The sequence below is a fragment of the Bos grunniens genome, chromosome 20 (assembly GCF_055505025.1).
Source record: "Bos grunniens cultivar Pamir isolate PY7600 chromosome 20, Bosgru_T2T1.0, whole genome shotgun sequence".
NCBI lineage: Eukaryota > Metazoa > Chordata > Mammalia > Artiodactyla > Bovidae > Bos > Bos grunniens.
The window spans coordinates 19,206,479-19,221,133 of record NC_141184.1 but is presented as its reverse complement, the minus strand read 5'-3'; the positions used below and the strand labels follow the sequence as shown (position 1 = coordinate 19,221,133).

General features: G+C 38.0%; 1 protein-coding gene and 1 non-coding gene across 7 annotated transcripts in view; one reads left to right on the top strand and one right to left on the bottom strand.

Annotated features, from left to right (window-relative positions):
* Window positions 1-1,485: 1,485 nt before the first annotated feature.
* Window positions 1,486-14,655, top strand: part of CDH18 (cadherin 18) — a 1,278,664-nt gene continuing 1,265,494 nt past the window's right edge. For 5 of the 6 annotated variants that reach the window (XM_086362508.1, XM_086362509.1, XM_086362516.1 and 2 more), the window contains exon 1: window positions 2,307-3,135. The gene's annotated coding sequence lies outside the window, so the exon portion shown is untranslated. Of the gene's footprint in view, window positions 1,817-2,306; window positions 3,136-14,655 lie in introns of those variants that run through there. The other variant, XM_086362510.1, reaches the window with a different exon arrangement.
* On the bottom strand, window positions 6,603-6,674 carry TRNAC-GCA (transfer RNA cysteine (anticodon GCA)). Its single transcript has one exon. It is a non-coding gene; the product is annotated as a tRNA-Cys (tRNA).

Sequence of the window (14,655 nt, the reverse complement as noted above, 5' to 3'; positions counted from 1 at the left end):
ACATAATAAATTTAATCAGATAACTAAGAAACCGCAGAAAGAAAGGAAAATAATCAAGCAAAACAAAGAAATACATTAGTCATTAAACAAAGTCAAGGACCTTTAGTTCTTCCTCAAGAGCTATAGGCAATATTCTGAGTCAAGTCCTCTGAGCTGTTTTGCAGTTATTGAAACCCACACCAGGTGGAAAAAGTTAACTGTATGCTGCCCACACTGACCAACTGAGACACACACACACACACACACACACACACACACACGCTGCCCACAAGCACAGAGACCATGAACCACTTGGAGCCACAATGTTGATGATGATGATTCTCAGTTACCTCACCACCAATCAATCAGAAGAATGTTCATGAGCTCATCCCACCCTGCTCCTGAAACACTATGAGACATTTCACTGCTCCCTCTGGGGTGGGACACAGTTTTGAGGGCATTATCCCACTGTGGCTCCCTCTGCCTGTCAAAGTAGGAAAGCTATTTCTTTCTACTTAACCCAAAACTCTGAGATTTAACCCAGCACAGGCATACAGAGGTCAATTTGGCAATAGTTCCCAAAAGCACATTTGAAATGTTATTGGTTTTCTGTTAAAAAAAAAAAAAAAAAGAAAGAAATTGAAAGGCTCCCAATTATCTAGTTGCTTATTCTCAGCTAGCATTCAAGATCCTCTGGCCAGCTTCCCACTTAGCTCTACCCCTCCCCCATCTCCTGCTTCCTTTGACCACAAAGTTTTGCTTCTCTCTCTTCCCTCTGTTGCTCCTTTCCCTCTGCCAGTAAGATCTTTTTTTTTTTTTTTTTTTTTCTCTTTAATAAGGTCATTGCAAATGGCATGGTTTTTACAGACTCTTTCTGTTTTCCTAGAGGAGGAATGATCTTGCTTTTGAGTACCTTGCCCTTTGAACTAATGCTAAAGAAGGCAAGAACTGAATGCTCTGCCTTTGTATGTTGCTTACCTGAGGATTCCTTATCTACTCATCAGGATGTACACTCCTAAAAGATTGACTTGTCCTACTACAGTGCTCTGAAAACACCAAGCATACAAAGAAGCTTGTTCTCTCCTTTACTTAATTACTTTTGTATTACCGAGAGTACAAGGCCTGATACAAAGAGTTGCTCAATAAATATTTGCTGAACTGAGTTGATTATATAGAGGAAGTTTGCCTCTAATAAGTGTTACAACACTTCATAATTTGAACTTTGAGTGTGACTCCATGTCCCTTACCTTTCTTATGGTCTTTTTGGTCTTCATTTACAAGATATCTTAGCACATATTCCAAACTTTTATTCATGTTACATAATGTTGAAAGTTGTAGCTACAAGAGCTATGGCCTGGAATTTAATTCCAGCTGAGAATTGTGGTGTAGTTAAGTATTCCTATACAATTTAGTTTAATGAGAGCCATAATGTATTATTACCAAGAAAAAGTAACTAGAAGGTTGGTTGACCAAGCAGTGTGAAACTGAAATAAGCAACCGCTTCCTAATTAGAAATGAAAGGAGTCTGCATTTCTAGGGTTTGGCTAAGTGTTGGAGGAGGTCATCAAGAGGATGTGACTGCAGCCTGAACCAGAGAGCTGGACCCCAGAAAAACAGAGGTTCATCACTCCTCCCCGTCCTGGGAACGTACATTCTGCCTGCCATTCCCACAGTGGAAGCCACATTCATGGACACAACCTTGAGAGAGAAATGCATTGCCGAGACCAGGTGGATGGTGTACATGAACCCAGTTCAGGCCTCCGTATAAATTCTTAATCGTCTGGCAGGCAGATGCAGAGATCCACGCATCCTGGGGCCACCAATGCAAGCCTGGCAGGTGAGTCTCCTATTTATTAAACCTGCCCTCCACCCAACCCAAGTGGCTGCCTCTTTCCTAGGTTTCTCCTTGTCTTCTGTGTTCTGGGGCCAGTTTACAAACCAAGACCAAATTGACCACAAATGTTCTTTTATTTTTATGGTTTTTATTCCCCTTAGAAGTATCTGGGGAATAAAAAGCCAGTCTGGTCTTCAGTGGCTCACTTTGTGCTTCTTTATTACGGTCAGTTACAGGAGATGAGCAGTCAATGTGTCACTTTAAGAAGAAAATCTTCTTAACCTTGAAGGGATGAATCAGGTGTGAAATGTTCTGTTTGATACATTCGGAGGGATGCTTTCCTAGATTTATGCTATAAAATTGAAAAACATTTTACACACTGAGGTCTGACTCAGGCTCTAGTTCAATAAAATCTACGAACACTGCTTCTCTTTCCTTTTGATAAAAACACTACACTTCGCTATTTTCCTAGAATTAAATGAATAACTTTTAACATCCATCAGTATAATGGGGTATTCTTTAATTGATCCAAGCCATATAGGTTCTGAAGGCACTGTTGTTTTCAGGGGAAAAAAAAAACCAAAAACTGTCCTTGTGTGTAATTTTGTTCTTGTATTTTTCTCATATATTTGAATGAGAAAGCTTTTTTTTAATCACATATGCAACTGTTGTAATTCCTAAATGATGATGAATAGCAGGTGTGTAATTATAAATTAGTATCAGATGAAAAAGAAGAGGTACATTTTTTTACATGCAGAAATCTGCAATCATAGGAAGCTTGCTCTGAGCCTCTGCTCTCTCTAGCCCTATCTCTAACGGGAGATGAAATAATGAAAAAATATTTGGCTAAACTGCTGGCAAAACTCTTCCTGTTTGTACCACACTTGGAAACAGACTCTTGGGACTAGCAGTGGAATCCTTCCTATTGATTGGCTGGTTAAATAGAGGACTATTAGCTTCAGACAGGCTAGATTGATTATACAGCAGCAGCGAGAGCGGAGTGAGCCTCAGGGTGAAAAGGAGAGCGGGGGACGCAGAGTGCGGGGTGGGAGGGAGGCAGGCGCCTTCCAGCGCATCCCTGTGTGACTGCCGTGCCCAGCGCCTTGCTCCGCAGCTCCCTCAGTCAACAACTTACTGAGGCATCTTTTCTTTCACAAGAGGATGTCAGCTCCGAGCCCCTGAAAGAAATAACAGACTTCACCTTGGAATAGTTCATCCACTCCTGCTTCATTAACGAGGATTTTGAAAAGAAAACCCCAATCAAGTTCCCTTTCCAGCCCCACGTTGTTCCCGAGTTGAATAGAAACCGTGTCCGGCTCCTGGTAAGAAAATTAAATTTTTCTCTCTGAATTTCTTTTTGAGACATCCACAGTAAAATACATCAGAGCTTTGCATGCTTTAAAAATTGAGTTTCGGTGATATATTAAACTTAATACAGTATACAGGCATGTGGATTTAGGAATGTGTTAATGCATATTTATATGAGTATATTTGCTATTTTATCTCCAGGGATATGTAAGTTTCTTTTTCTGTTTTATAAAACCACTGGATTATAAGTTTATGAGTAGATCATCTGTGTGAAGAAGAGAAATAAGCAAAGTTCACACTAAAAAAGAGCATTTTTGGTGACAGCCCTGAAATATGTGCACATATATGGCTCTTAGCTGTTAAGCAACTTTGAGAAATAATAGCCAAGCAGGAAAGGACCACTGCTGCATTAAATGTCTACTATTATATTTCATGCATAGAAGCTACTGTGTGCTTTTCAGTGATTGTCAGTGGTGAATTTTTCCCCCTAAATCTGTCTTTTGATTGCAGTCCTAATTCAACATAAATATGATGCATCTTAAATGATTTGGCATTAGACTGCCATCTTATTATAGCTAAGTTATTGACAGCTAGAATTTGGTCTTAAGAAAGTACTGAGCTCAGGCAGGGAAATATGAGTGTGGAGATGTTCAGCTAGTACTAGAGCTACAGTTCTCTCAGTTAATTTCAGTGTCAGTGAAGGTAAGCGCTGGTAAAGTATCTGTGAATATATGGGAACTTTGCACATATTAAATTATCTTCTGGTAACAGGGATTTTTTTCATGTTTCTGCTGAAAGTGATGGGATGGAATAGGAATGGTGGGTTGGGGCAATGCAGTACTGATATGGTTGGTTAACCTCAGGTTTATAGGTCACAAATGTCAACTGTTAACGAGACAGCATTGTGACATCAGACATAAAGGGTTTATTTCATCCTTGCTAGGACTAAAATGGTTTGTGAGATTTTTTGATGGCAATTTATTTGGTCTGGGATCAATGAAGTGAGGTATTGTATTCTAAGAGCTGTTTGGATTGTCAGTTTCAAGTAAAGTTTCCTGAGTCACTCCTCTAATCAACCAAGCTTCCATCTGTGATAAGTCCACAAAACTTTTAAATATGTTATACAGTGTTTCACATGAGAAGGTGATGGCCAAAAACCTGTTAGACAATGTAGCTGAACTTCTTCATGTTACATTCTCTGAAAGGCAGTATTTGTGTATATTTCACCCTCACTTGTGTTTAAACATAACTACATACTTGAAAAGCATAACTTTTTATGATATCTATTTTGTTTTCCAAATGTGAATAATATTTTCATATTTTTAAGTAAATATTACAACTACCTAGATATTTCTATTTATAGTAGCCATATCAGAAGGGAATGATTGTATCATTAATGTAGACTTTTTAAATTGCATTTTGACTAAAGGAATAGAAATATGTATTGGAGAATACTAAATTTTTAAACTTTGAATTGAGTCATTAAAAAAAAAACACATCTTTTTGGGTATCATATTTGAGAAACTATGTGTATATTAGCACTATTGTATCAAATCCACATATAGCATTTATGTTAAATCAGTTATAATTTTGTTTAATTATGCTAACTTTTTGTTCAAATACAAAGTAGTGTTTTAATCCTTTTATTTTATTATTTTTACAAATAATATCACACATTTCAACAAAGGATATACTTAAGATTTAGTGAATTACTCTTATAGTTTCTATATTTAATACACAAAATTATTTAAAATTTCATTACTTTGTTGCAACAGTATTAGTGTCAGGCACTTATGCAGTATGTTTTCCTTATAGCACTTATTTATGGGTTCTATTGGGGAAAACACAGTAAGAAATTCTCAATTGTGTTGTATGATTATATGAGAAAATTTAATTAATTCTTTAGTATGGACAGCTGTAAATCTTCATCCTTAATTTTTCACATATTAGGCTTATATCTCCTTTAACAGATTTTTAAAATACTTTCTTTAAATTGATATTTAGGCATCCTTCTTAGCTTACGGTATTACTTTGATTCTCTTTTGTTTTGTTATTTTACAATTTCAGTGCTTAACCCTGTGAGGGATTTGCCTCCCCATCTTCTTAAAAGGAAATTGTATCATAATTGGGGGGAAAAAAGTGTTATTTTAAAAAATAATATTTCACACTTCCCAACTATGTAATTAATATGGCTCCTGCATGTCAGATCAGTGCCTCTCAGCAGGCATGAAGACATGTATCCTAGCAGTCATGTATATAAACCAGTCTAGATCTGAAATTCAGCAGTTTAGTCAATTCAGCTCAGGAATTTTCACTTTTCTATACCATCTTTGGAGGGCTCCATCTGACATTTTATTCAACTTCCATTCATTTCCATAGTATCAGATGTCTTTCAGGCTTAGTGAATCAATAAGAACTGAGCAAGCACCACCTATTCTGATTTTTATAGGTATCCGCACCATTAGGGGGCTCTTTCTTCCTGTGTTATACACAGTGGTTTCACTGTGAGAGGTTCTACTGCTTTCTTAAAGTATTTACCTGTTTTAAAAATGTTGAGTGCTGCTTGAAGTAGGTTTCTCCTATTCCCCACAAAAAGAAAAGTTTTCAGATCAACAAAAATTCTTCGTTTTCACAAGAAAGTGAATGTATCTTATGCTTTTTATGTTTTCTCTTTCAAATATTCTTATATACAAAAGGTTTAATTTTTGAAAATAACAGAGGCTTCAAATATTAAAATGACTGATTTTAAGAAAATACAAAGGTTATATATTATGCAACTAGCATCATAAATGTTCATATAAGGAAAAAACTAAAGGGAGGACACTTCTTTTACAATTGTCTGCAAATAACTGTGAACCACATAGACAGAATGAGTGACTCTGGGCTCACATGCAATTTGCTTCCAGAAGAGAACAGCAGGGAGCTAAGAGAATATTACTTATTTTCTACAAAAACAGACATGGAAGAGTTGAAAATAATAGAATGGTGTCACTATCTATACACATTCAGGAGCTATATTTTTAAATTTGTGTGTGTGCTCAGTCACTCAGTAATATCTAACTCTTTGCAGCCCCATGGACTGTAGCCTTCCAGGCTCCACTGCTCATGGAATTTTCAAGACAAAAATACTGGAGTGGAGTGCCATTTCCTAGTCCCGGGGGTCTTTCTGACCCAGAGATTGAACCTGCATCCCTTGTGTCTCCTGCATTGGCAGGTGGATTATTTTCCACTAGCGCCTCCTCTTCAAATTCTTCATCATTCTGTATGAAGCTTTCATACATGTACACAGAGGGTGATGCAAGGGCTTATTGTCAGGATAAAGGTATTTCCTGCATCACTTATGGAAGCCATGGTTTAGTCACTAAGTCACGTTTGACTATTTGCAACCCCATGGACTATACAGCCCACCAATCTCCTCTGTCCATGGAATTCTCCATGCAAGAATACTGGAGTGGGTTTCCATTTCCTTCTCTGGGGGATCTTCCCCAGCCAGGGATTGAACCTGGGTCTTCTGTATTGCAGACAGATTCTTTACCAACTGAGTCACCAGGGAAGCCCTGTGGAAGCCATACACATTGAATTACACTGCAGCCTTTCTTAATAAATGGAAACACAGTCCTCACATTTCCAGAGCGGCTAAAGATGTATCCTGGCTGCTGTTTTATTTGGGAATCAGTCGACACTTAATGATGTCTCTGTGCAAAAACAATCTATTTGGTAGGTCTAGACATTTCATCACATGATGACAACTCCAGGAAATAATAAAAGGTGAAATCTACTTTCTGAGATTTTATGTCAGAAAGTGCAAGGAGGGAAGGGATTCTTGACAATGAATTATGGAATCCCAATCCTTTATTAAAGGTTCATTGACTTATCAGGGTAGAAGAGTAGTTGCTTGAATAAAATGGGAAGATAGGCATGGTACAGTCATTTCATTTACTGGTATTTTGAAAGTAAATGTGTAAGGATTTTATCCTTTGTCAGAAAATTTGCATACCTTGAAAGAAGTGAATTTTGAATACAACTAGTATAATATATATCAGAGAAGACGATGTCACCCCACTCCAGTACTCTTGCCTGGAAAATCCCACGGACGGAGGAGTCTGGTAGGGTGCAGTCCATGGGGTTGCGAAGAGTCGGACATGACTGAGCGACTTTACTTTCACTTTTCACTTTTATGCATTGGAGAAGGAAATGGCAACCCGCTCCAGTGTTCTTGCCTGGAGAATCCCAGGGTGGGAGAGCCTGGTGGGCTGCCATCTCTGGGGTCACACAGAGTCGGACACGACTGAAGCGACTTAGCAGCAGCAGCAGCAGCAGCAGTATAATATATATAGCTATGTGGTAATCATCCCAAGTATATCTGAAATAGGCTGGCATATGGTCTAATGTAGTTTTTCTCACAAAATTATATGTACTTAATATAATTTATTGAGTAATAAACTTTGAGTGGGAATCTTAATGCTATAAGTCGATGTAATCAATAATGAAAAATATTTTAAGAAATTTAATTTGCCTCTTCTAAAAAGAGGCTGTCTTTTATGTTAAAATAGGACATCATAGGAAAAGACCCTGATGTTGGGAAAGATTGAAGGCAGGAGGAGAAGGGAGCAGCAGAGCATGAGATGATTGCGTGGCATCAGCAACTCAGCGCACACGAATTTGAGCAAACTCCGGGAGGTAGTGAAGGACAGGGAATCCTGGCGTGCTGTAATCCATAGGGTTGCAGACATTGTTATTAGTGACTGAACAAAAACTGGGCATCCCAGGTCGTGCTAGTGATAAAGAATCCATCTGCCAATGCAGGAGACACAAGAGACATGGGTTTGATCCCTAGGTGAGGAAGATCCCCTGGAGTAGGAAATGGCTACCCACTCCAGTTTTCTTGCCTGGAAAATTCCATGGACAGAGGAGCATGGTGAGCTACAGTCCATGAGACCACAAAGAGTAGGACACGACTGAGTGAGAGAGCAGGTAGTACTAGTGGTAGTAGAGCATCACGGGGGATAGGGGAAAAGGGCTGAGTTAAAAACCAAGACAAAGACATGAGAGTTAGTGGCAGTATGTGATGCTTTTTTATGTAATAACTTTTACCCAGAACTAAGATATATATATATATATATATATATATGTGTGTGTGTGTGTGTGTGTGTGTGTGTGTGTATTGCATGTTAATTATTCATGTTTAATGGTAAAATGGTAAAAATACTACTGAAATGTAACTTTCTATACCTCACATAATATGAGGATAGATCTCTATAAAGGTGTGAAAAGTAGAAAAATCAATGCCTGGTATGGAAAACTACTAATATCGTAGCCTAATATCAGACTTTCTCAGGAAACAAGATAACTCCTATTGAATTTAATCTTATAGATTGAGATATAGGATGTAAATAATTAGAAAGCATGCATGTGCTTATAGTTATTGCTGTTGTTGCTACTACCAATTAATTGAATTCCACTTTTAAAATCACTCCTGAGCTTATTTGTTTTTGTGAAACTATGTGTGTATATGATTGGTTGAGAATACATATGTGAGTATATCAGTGTAATTTTTATACAGTTTGAATAGAATAAAAATATAATCACCTTTAATATGTGACTTGAATTGTGTTCTATAGCTTCCACTTTCCTCTTTATAATTTGTCCTCACTGTACTTAAATCCCCGCCACTGCACACATACTTACCTGGCCAATATGATTACCTCTAAATATGTAACATTAGAATTTGCTTAGGTATGACCTTAGATTTTGGCTCAGATGGTAAAGCATCTGTCTATAATGCAGGAGACCCGGGTTCGAGCCCTGGGTTGGGAAGATCCCCTGGAGAAGGAAATGGCAAGCCACTCCAGTACTGTTGCCTGGAAAATCCCATGGACAGAGGAGCCTGGTAAGCTACAGTCTCTGGGGTCGCAAAGAGTCGGACATGACTGAGCGACTTCACTTTCACTAGATTGATCCATATACAAGCTGGAATCAAGATTGCTGGAACAAATATCAATTACCTCAGATATGCATATGACACCACACTTAGGGCAGAAAGTGAAGAAGAACTAAAGAGCCTCTAGATGAAAGTGAAAGAGGAGAGTAAAAAAGCTGGCTTAAAACTCAACACTCAAAAAACTAAAATCATGGCATCCTATCCCATCACTTCATGGCAAATAGATGGGCAAACAGTGGAAACAGTGGCAGACTTTATTTTGGGAGGCTCCAAAATCACTGCAGATGGTGACTGCGGTCATGAAATTAAAAGACACTTGCTCCTTGGAAGGAAAGTTATGACCAACCTAGATAGCATATTCAAAAGCAGAGACATTACTTTGCTAACAGAGGTCCATCTAGTCAAGGCTATGGTTTTTCTAGTGGTCATGTATGGATGTGAGAGTTGGACTATTAAGAAAGCTGAGCACCAAAGAATTGATGCTTTTGAACTGTGGTATTGGAGAAGACTCTGAGAGTCCCTTTGACTGCAAGGAGATCCAACCAGTCCATCCTAAAGAAATCAGTCCTGAGTGTTCATTGGAAGGACTGATGTTGAAGCTGAAACTCCAATACTTTGGCCACCTGATGCGAAGAGCTGACTCACTGGAAAAGACCCTGATGCTGGGAAAGATTGAAGATGGGAGAAGAAGGGGCGATGGAGGATGAGATGGCTGGATGGCATCACTGACTCAATGGACATGAGTTTGGGTAAACTCTGGGAGTTGGTGATGAACAAGGAGGCCTGGCGTGCTGCAGCCCATGGGGTTGCAAAGAGTTGGACATAACTGAGCAACTGAACTGAACTGATGTCTCTTCTAATGGGGATTGTTTCATTTCCATTAAAACTGTGTCTTGAGTCATGTAACTGAATCCTTAAATCTTGTTTTTTATCCAATTCCAGTTACTCTAAATTATATATGAGGATTTTTCCACAGGGCTATGGAAAATAATAGAAAATAGTTATTATTATGCATTCTATTTATCATAGAATGGATCATATGTAGGTAAAAATTAGAGTGAACTTTATTACTTGTCTAAAAGATATACAAATACCACTCAGGTCAAGTAGTCAAATCTAACCTATGATTGCAAGGAAAAAGAAAATGGGAAAATATCCCATTCTAAAGCAGACATGTCAAATGGGTTTCAAACATCTACAATATATCCATTTTTTAAATGAATAATTAAATTTTTAGATTAGGTTTAGGTTTACTGAAAAATGAGAGGAAGTGACATATGCTGCTCATGTCTACATCCATCTCCTCTCTACACTGCTAGCTTCCTCCCCTAGCCATGCTAGTTTCTCCTGCTATTACTATTTGGCATTTTCAAGATGCAGTTGTAGTGATGAATGAGCCATTACTAATAAAATATTATTATGTAAAGTCTGTAGTTTACCTTCTCTTGTGGCTCAGTGGTAAAGGATCCACCTACAAAGCAGGAGACATGGGTTCAATCCCTGGGTCAGGAAGATTCCCCTGGAGAAGAAAACGGCAACCCTCTCCAGGATTCTTGCCTGGGAAATCTCAGGAACAGAGGAGTCTGTCAGGCTACAGTTCATGGGGTCACAAAGCTGGAAATGACTTGGTGACTAAATCACCACCACATAGTTCATGTTAGTGTTCAAGTCCTTGTATTGTACATTCTATGGGTTATGACAAATGCATAGTTTTATATACAAATGACCTATACCTGATTAAAATTGCATCGCCCTAAAATTCCAGAGTTTCACCTATTTATTTATGCCTTTGCCCCTTCCTCTCTCTGAACCTCTGATCTTTTTACTCTCTGCATAATTTTGTCTTTACAAGAATGTCTTATGATTGTAATCATACAATATGGGCTCTTTTCGGATTGCCTTATTTCACTCAGTAACATGCGTTAAGTTCCTTTATGTATTTTGAAAGCTTGGTCTCATTTCACTTTACTGCTGAATAATATTCCATCGTATAGGTTAATCATAGTTTGTTTACCCATTTATCTACTGAGAGACATCGTGGTCGCTTCCAAGTTTCGGTGTTTCTGAATAAACTTGCTTTAAACGTCAGATGCACGTTGTTTGTGTGAATATAGCTTTTCAATTCATTTGTATTCTCAATCAGCATAGTCCCTGTTACTCCATATCCTTCCAGAATTTGTTGTCAGTGGTTTGTATTTTAGTCATTCTCATAAGTATACAGTATTTCTCATTGCTGTTTTTGATATATATTTTGGGTTGGTGATAGCTACTTGTGCCATGTTGAGAATAAGTCTAAGGGACATTATGGATCTGCAGAAAGCATAATTCAAAGTCCATAATCAATTGGACAGGGTATGTATTTGGCAGAGAGGGGGCCATCCATTATTTGTAACTCACATTTGCTAGTCACAATTTAGGGCTCTGGTGTAATGAATGTATGAAAGTGAAAGTCGTTCTGTTATGTCCAATTCTTTGTGACCCCATGAACTCCATGTAGTCCATGGAATTCTCCAGGCCAGAATACAGGAGTGAGTAGCTTTTACCTTTTCCAGGGTTATTCCCAAGCCCAAGGATTGAACCCAGGTCTCCTGCGTTGTAGGCAGATTCTTTACCAACTGAGCCACCAGGGAAGCCCAATGAATGTATAAATTAGAGCAATTAAGGAATTCTTGTCAGTAATCAGATATAACCATAATTTTATATTTTTTCAAGCACTGTGATTGAATTAAGTGACATAAAGACTCATAAAACACAATTGTTTTTTTTCAATCACTAAGTTGTGTATGACTCTTGCAACACCATGTACTGTAATAGCATCCACTCTGATTTCATTGTGTCAATCCTCTTCTTTCCCTTTCCTTATTGTACTTTCTAGCCATATTTTAATGGGTTGCAATTTCTTTTATATTAGTTATAAGTTAAAAAGAAAAATCCTCAGGCAGATTGACATTTTTCATAATCCAGCCTTGACCAATCTCTGATGTCATTGGTGATCACTCTGAGCTCAAGCTAAGCTACCTTTTCCCTTTCCCCAAAGTACTTTCTCTCAACTTTCAATTTTTGCTTCTGATAGTCTTACTGATTTTGTCTTTCTCTCATTCTTTACCAATTCAAATATTACCAATATTTGTACAAATTGTTGTTGAGAATGCCTCTACTATTTATCACATAAAACCTCACATTAATAATCATTACATCAATTGTGTCTTTATTATATCATTCTATGCAAACTGTATGAGTGAAAGATAATCTTTTGTAATTTTTTTTTTCATTCCTTAAAGTGCAGTTTCATAGAACTGATTAATGCCTGTGAGTTGAAGGAATACACCACCAGTTCAATGCACTTGAACTTGGGCAAACTCCAGGAAATTGTGGCAGACAAGGAAGACTGGCATGCTGTAGTCCGTGGGGTTGCAAAGGGTCAGACACGACTTGGTGACTGAACATCACAACAAAAAGCAAAACGTTAATTCTTATAAATAAACTTTGCAAATAATTTTGTCATGTCTCCAATATCCTTGCCTTTTCTCCTCCTTTCTTTTGATTTAAATAAAAGAGGGGCATTCCATTTGGTGGAAAGTTCTCATGTGCTAATCCTTACATGAAGGTAGGTGAAAGTTCTAGTTGCTTATTTGTGTCTGACTCTTTGCAACCCCATGATCTATCCATGGAATTATTTAGGCAAGAATCCTGGAGTGGGTTGCCACATTCTTCTCTAGGGGATCTTCCCGACCCAGGGATTGAAACAGGATCTCCTACACTGCAGCCAGATTGTTTATCGTCTGAGCTACCAGGGAAGTTCTTACATGAAGGTATGTATGTGTTAGTTGCTCGGTGTATCCGACTCTTTGCGACCCCATGGACTGAAGCCCATCAGGCTTCTCTGTCCATGAGATTTTCCAGGCCAGAATACCGGAGTGGGTTGCCATTTCCTTCTGCAGGGGATCTTCATGACCCAGGTATTGAACCTGTGTCTCCTGTGTTGCAGGCAGATTCTTTACCCACTGAGCCATTGGGGAAGCCCTACATGAAGGTAAAGTTCAGTTTAGTTCAGTTGCTCAGTCGTGTCTGACTCTTTGCGACCCCATGAATTGCAGCACGCCAGGCCTCCCTGTCCATCGCCAACTCCCGGAGTTCACTCAGACTCACGTCCATCAAGTCAGTGATGCCATCCAGCCATCTCATCTTCTGTCGTCCCCTTCTCCTCCTGCCCCCAATCCCTCCCAGCATCAGAGTCTTTTCAAATGAGTCAACTCTTCGCATGAGGTGGCCAAAGTACTGGAGTTTCAGCTTTAGCATCATTCCTTCCAAAGAAATCCCAGGGCTGATCTCCTTCAGAATGGACTGGTTGGATCTCCTTGCAGTCCAAGGGACTCTCAAGAGTCTTCTCCAACACCACAGTTCAAAAGCATCAATTCTTCGGCGCTCAGCCTTCTTCACAGTCCAACTCTCACATCCATACACACTGTATAATGACCCTGTATTTATCCATAGCATTTTCTAACTGTAAGAGACATATACATGTCATTATACAGTGTGTACTATTAGATACCCCTCAGAAAACAAAATTTAAGGTATTTGGTAAAAGAAAGCACTTTAAGGCAGAATACAAGCTGGAGATTTGTTTATGTTCCCTTTTGGGGCATTGATTTGAATTTAAAATGTACTGAAAGAAGAGCCAAGCAACTGAACTATTTTGCTAACATGCTAATTAAATTTTGGAAAGTCTCTTGAAACAATGCACAGATCAAGGTCTATATGAAGCATAAATAAAACCACTGGTCTCTGAAGATGTTTAAAGGTCCTGCAAAAGAACAGATAGGAAGAAATACTTACAGTTCCATTGCTTTCTGTCACTATCTTCTTTTCTGTATGTGGATATGTGTCTTGGCATATTTTCTTCTTGTAAATTAACTTATTCTGAAATACCCTTTTTGGACATTCATTTAATAATTTAAATGTACTTTTAATTTTCTTTTTCTCTTTTTTTTGGCATTCTTTTTGTTTCTCTACTTTATTTTTTTTTAATTTAAATTTATTTATTTTAACTGGAGGCTAATTACTTTACAATATTGTATTGGTTTTGCCATACATCAACATGAATCCACCACAGGTGTACATAAAGTTTACTTGCTGGCTGGTACAAGTACTCGGTATCATTTTGCCATCTAGTTATTGAATGCTTCGTCATAAATCAATATGACTTCTTGGCTTGGAACTAGAGAACTGACCAATTCTTTGCCATGAATATTCCTTGATAAACTGTTTCTGTATTCAGGATAATAAAAATGAATTAGAAACATTATTGCAGTTCTAGACTTTCTATGGAATTGATGTGACTGAATAATAAATTTGGAATTGTTTATGACTATTAGCAAATCTGATCCTCCTTATAAAATGTAATATGCAGAAAAAAAAAAAAAAAAAAAAAAAAAAAGAACACTTTGACTCAAAGCAACAACATTTTTGCCAAGAAAGAATGCTGGAGGTTTTTTAAATTAAATTTCTGAAACCCAATTTTGAAACTTGTTTGATAGAAGAAAAAAGAGAAACAGAGAGCCTGAATTTCAAATTCAGGTCTTTCTATCTCTGG